Source organism: Nicotiana sylvestris, chromosome 2 (assembly GCF_000393655.2).
Source record: "Nicotiana sylvestris chromosome 2, ASM39365v2, whole genome shotgun sequence".
In the NCBI taxonomy this organism is placed as follows: Eukaryota; Viridiplantae; Streptophyta; class Magnoliopsida; order Solanales; family Solanaceae; genus Nicotiana; species Nicotiana sylvestris.
This window is the reverse complement of record NC_091058.1, coordinates 214,291,349-214,297,117: the sequence shown is the minus strand read 5'-3', so window position 1 is coordinate 214,297,117 and position 5,769 is coordinate 214,291,349.

The following is a 5,769-nucleotide window of genomic DNA, read 5'->3' as shown; positions in this document are numbered from 1 at the left end:
CCAACTTCATGCCATGTTCCCTATCTTGACAATTCAATCATAACTATACTTTAATGAAATTCTGGAATAGATAATATTATTACAACACTTATATGAATTTCAAAAGAGAATGATCAGCTGATAATTAGCATGTCAAGCATACTACTATATTAAACAATATGAAACAAAACTGAAATTTATAATAATGAACTTAGATAAATGGAAAAATAGAATTGCAATTCAAGCTTCATTGATTTGTCATGCTGAATCTCTTTCCAACATAGAATTTAAAAGATATGTACCTGGAAATGAAGGTAGAAGGAGTAAATTTCAGAAGTTGCAGCAGTAACAAAAATCAGCAGAATAGCAGTATTTCCACAGATTTGAGCAATAATAAGACCCGAGGAACCCAGATGCACAGTAACAATATTTTTTAAGAAACTTCAGATTTTAACTGAACAATGGGATCAAATAAATCCGAACAGATTCAACGAAAGAATAATATTTCAGATTTCAGTTTCTTTTCTGTTTCAGATTGTGTGTGTGTGTGTGAATGTTCTCTTTTCTATTTCTTTTTCTGTTTTCTTCCTCTTTTTCCTCTTATGACAAAAATAATCTGATTTCTTTTCTTTTTCTTCGAAATCTCTCAATAAAATCTGATCAAAATCTGATCCTAAAATCTCTCTTCCTCTCTTCAGTCCCAATCCCCTCTATCTTATACAGGTCTGCCTTCCTAATGCTGCCTAGACCCCTTCTCTTTTAAAAAAAATCAGGAAATCTCCACTCAAAATTCTACTTTATTACTTTAAATCCCATTAGCAGAATTTTTCCTGATTTCCAGCACTACCCTTACCCTTTGTTCCCCATTATTACATTAAATAAGAGCCATTAACACTCCATTATCAGCCCATTACTACCCTCACTGTTTCATTCCCAATAGTACCCCTGAAATCCTAATGTTATTACTGATTCTATTACAAAAATCAGAATCTGATACAAAACAGATTTTAAAGTCTGTTTAAGTAGCTATAACCAATCCTATGATTAACACAGATAAAAGAAAAACATTGGATACCATGTCAGAATAATTTTTACAGAGTTTTTTAACTAATAGGGTAATTAACAGTCAAAATTAAAACCAAACAGAATGTTGAAATGATTCAGTTTATACAGACAGACTAATCAATGAAGCTTAATCAGATGATTATAGCTGACATTGATCAGTAAATAATGAAAGTAAGCAAATCAAATAACTTTAGGATTATTGCCAGACTCAAGGATTTTACAGAAACTGATTAATTGACACCACTCATTAATCGACCGACTAACTACCATAATTGTCAAACAATCAGTCTTCAAGTAGATAAACAGGCTGTGTCAATCAATATTAGTGGCAATAAGAATTCACAAAACAACTAATCGACGAATTTAATCGAGTCGATTACACATATTATAAACAATCATAATCAACAGAAACAATGATATAATTCTGATCAACTAATCGGGTACGAGGTAGAATCACAGAATTAACTAAACAAATATGAAAAATTAAACAGGCTACTGAAATATGCAATAATTTATACATAGGATACAAAAGAAATCAGAAGAATACCTTTGAATCTTCTAATTTATACGGACAAAAACTTAACTTTGAATTCGGATCTTTTTGAGGTTGAACAGACTTTATTCGAGGTATTCTCAATTGAGAATACCTCGATTAAAGTCTCTTAGACCTCAATCCTTTAATTAACTCGGACAAATTCCACGAGTTGGTATTTCAGTGTTTCACTTTTTCTCAGATTTAGGGTTCGACCAAATTTGTGCAGATTCGAAGGGAACTAAGGATGACTCAAGGGTGAGGGAGGCCTAGGGGTCATTTGGTGTTAGTTTGGAACTGATTAGAATGGCGCCGCCACCAGGGCATTTCATGGCGGAGCTAGGGTTCTTGATTTTGATTCGATATTTGAGGGGTTCCAGGCTGATTCGAAGGAAACTCATGAGGCTCTAGTGGTGAGAGAGGTTTGGAGGTTGAAAGATGTGAGTTTGGTGGCTATCAGATGAACTAGGTTTTGGACTGCATCTTCGATCGGAGATTCGAAGACGTTGGCTGATATTTGGAGGATAAGGTTCAGGGATCTAGGATCGGGAAGTTGAGGTGAGTTCGGGGTGTGAAAATGGGGAGGTATCGTCACCGTTCGCCGCCGTGAGGGCGGTGGCTTGAGTTCCGATCTCTGGAGACTCGGGGAAGAAGAGAGGAGAGGGGGGTCTTGCCTGGGGTGTGGGGTGTAACTTTTGAGCTTATATACTAGGGTAACCAGTGGATCTTGGCCGTTAGATCAAATGCAATTTACGGCTGGGATTGCTTATTGAAATGAAACGACATCGTTTCATTTCCTTTAAGACCGGATCAGTCTCTGACGAGAAACGGGTCGGGTGGAAAGTAATGCTTTCGGACCGTTGATCAATTTGAAATCAACGGCCTTCATCAAAGTTTCCAAAACGACATCGTTTGGGGTATCTTTGAGACGGACCGGACCTGGGGTCGTTTGGATTGGGCTGTGAGGGGATTAATTTGATTTGGGCCTGGATTTTAGTCTAAGTCCGATTTTTTTATTTTTCCAATTTATTTTTCATTTTCTAATTTAAATTCCTAATTTTAATTATAAAACAATTTTAACCTCGCAAAAATATTAATTACTTTATAACAACTATTTAACACATAGACAAAACATTAATCACACAGTGACATATTTAAAATAGAACGAATGTATATTTTTGTGATTTTATTTAAATTAACTTTTAAATGCATAATTAAATCCTAATTATGCATGCAACACGTGTTTTTTTTATTTTATTTTTTATTTTAACAAACAAAGTAAACATTTACGGACATAACACAAATATTTAATAAACGCCACACAAATTCTAAAAATTGCGCACTAAAAGAAATTTATTTTATTTTTGATTTATTTCGGAGTAGTTTTCGTGAGGCAAAAATCACGTGCTCACAGGCCTCATCATTCAGACAGATTCAGTGGTACCTCATTTGGAGGCAGGGATTCGCATGGTAGAGGCCATCCTCCTAGGCCTTTTCAGTTAGCACTTCGGGTTTCTCATGGTGCTTCAGGTGGCCGTGGTTCTCATATTCAGTATTCTGATTAGCAGTCCTACAGTGCACCCCTAGCTCCTATAAGTGCACCACCGTTCCAGAGTTTTCAGGGTGGTCATTTAGGTCATTAGGGTCAGTAGTCTCAGCAGTTGAGGGCTTGTTATACTTGTGGTTATATGGGTCTCATTGCTAGGTTTTGCCCTCGAGCATCGAGCAGCTCTCAGCATCAGGGTTCCCGTACCATGGTTCAGGCACCGAGTGTTCCACAGCCCACTAAGCTAGCTAGATGTGGAGGTAGAGGTGCTAGAGGTAGGGGTAGAGGTATTAGAGGTGGAGGTCAGGTCGCTAGAGGTGGAGACCAGCCAGCAGCATGCTATCCCAGAGATGTAGTTTAGGGTGGTGGGGCCCAGCCCCGATGTTATGCTCTTCCAGCCAGGCCTGAGGCTGAGGCTTCCGATGCAGTTATCACAAGTACTGTTCTGGTTTGTAATAAAGATGTTTCAGTTCTATTTGATCCAGGATCAACATACTCCTATGTGTCATCTTATTTTGCACCGTATCTGGTCATGCCTAGTGATTCTTTGAGTGCTTCTATATATGTGTCTACACCGGTGGGTGATTCTATTATGGTAGATCGTGTCCATCATTCGTGTATAGTTGTGATTGGGGGTCTTGAGACTCGTATAGATTTTTTACTTTTGGACATGGTTGATTTCGATGTCATATTGGGGATGGACTGGTTATCACCCTACCACGCTATCTTGGACTGTCATGCTAAGACTGTGACCTTAGCCTTGCCGGGTGTACCTCTTTTAGAGTGGAGAGGAACTCCTGGTCATTCTACCAGTAGTGTTATCTCATATATGAAGGCTTGGCGTATGGTCGAGAAGGGGTGTTTGGCCTATTTGGCGTATGTTCGTGATTCTAATGCCGAGGTTCCTTCTATTGATTCTATGCCTGTTGTCTGTGAGTTTCCTGAGGTATTTCCTTTAGACCTGACGGGTATGCCACCCGACAGGGATATTGACTTCTGCATTGATTTGGCTCCGGGTACTCAGCCCATCTCAATTTCGCCGTATCGTATGGCCCCGCCTGAGTTGAAAGAATTGAAGGAGCAATTGCAAGACTTGCTTGAAAAAGGTTTCATTAGACCTAGTGTTTCTCCTTGGGGTGCGCCGACATTGTTTGTTAAGAAGAAGGACAAATCGATGAGAATGTGTATAGATTACTGGCAGCTGAATAAGGTTACAATCAAGAATAAGTATCCATTGCCGAGGATTGATGATTTATTTGATCAGCTTTAGGGTGCCAAGGTATTTTCGAAAATTGACTCGAGATCTGGCTACCATCTGTTGAGGATCAGGACATTCGATGTCTCTAAGATAGCTTTCTGCACTCGGTACGGGCATTATGAGTTCTTGGTGATGCCATTTGGGTTGACGAATGCCCCAGCAACTTTTATGGATTTGATGAACCGAGTGTTCATGCCTTACTTGGATTCGTTCGTGATAGTTTTCATTGATGATATTTTGCTCTATTCCCGCAGCCGGGAGGAGCATGAGCAGCATCTGAGAGTGGTACTCCAGACTCTGAGAGATAGTCAGTTGTATGCTAAGTTTTCGAAGTTTGAGTTCTGGTTGAGTTCAGTTGCATTCTTGGGGTCATAAAGTGTCAGCAGAGGGTATTCGGGTAGATCCGAAGAAGATAGAGGCAGTCAAGAACTGGCCTAGACTAGCATTAGCTATGGAGATCTGGAGCTTCTTGGGTTTGGTAGGCTATTATCATTTCTTTGTGGAGGGGTTTTTCATCTATTGCAGCCCCGCTGACCAGGTTGACCCAGAAGGGTGCCCAGTTCAGGTGGTCGGATGAGTGTGAGTCGACCTTTTAGAAGCTCAAGCCAACTTTGACTACGGCACCGATGTTGGTTTTGCCCACAGGTTTAGGGCCGTATACAGTTTATTGTGATGCATCTCGTATTGGACTTGGTACGTTGTTGATGCAGGATGACAAAGTCATTGCCTATGCTTCATGGTAGTTGAAGATTCATGAGAAGAACTATCTAGTTCATTATTTGGAGTTAGCAGCCATTGTCCACGCGTTGAAGATTTGGAGGCATTATCTATATGGCGTGTTATGCGAAGTGTTCACAAATCACAACAGTCTGCAGTATTTGTTCAAGCAGAAGGAGCTAAATTTGAGGCACAGAAGGTGGTTGGAGCTATTAAAGGACTATGATATCACCATCTTATATCATCCGGGAAAGACCAATGTGGTAGCCGATGCTTTGAATAGAAAGTCAGCTAGTATGGGCAGTCTTGCTTATATTCCGGTCGGTGAAAGACCGCTTGCTTTGGATGTTCAGGCTTTGGCCAATCAATTCGTGAGGTTGGATGTTTCTGAGCCCAGCCGTGTGTTAGCTTCCACAGTTGCTCGTTCTTCGTTATTGGAGCGTATCCGAGATCGGTAGTATGATGATCCTTATTTGCGTGTCCTTAGGGACACGGTGCAACACGGAAGTGCCAAGCAGGTTACATTAGGAGATGATGGAGTTTTGAGGCTGCAGGGTCGAGTTTGTGTGCCTAATGTGGATAGGCTCCGGGAGTTGATTTTGTAGGAATCCCATAGTTCCCGGTACTCTATTCACCCGGACGCCGCTAAGATGTATTAGAATTTGCGGCAGT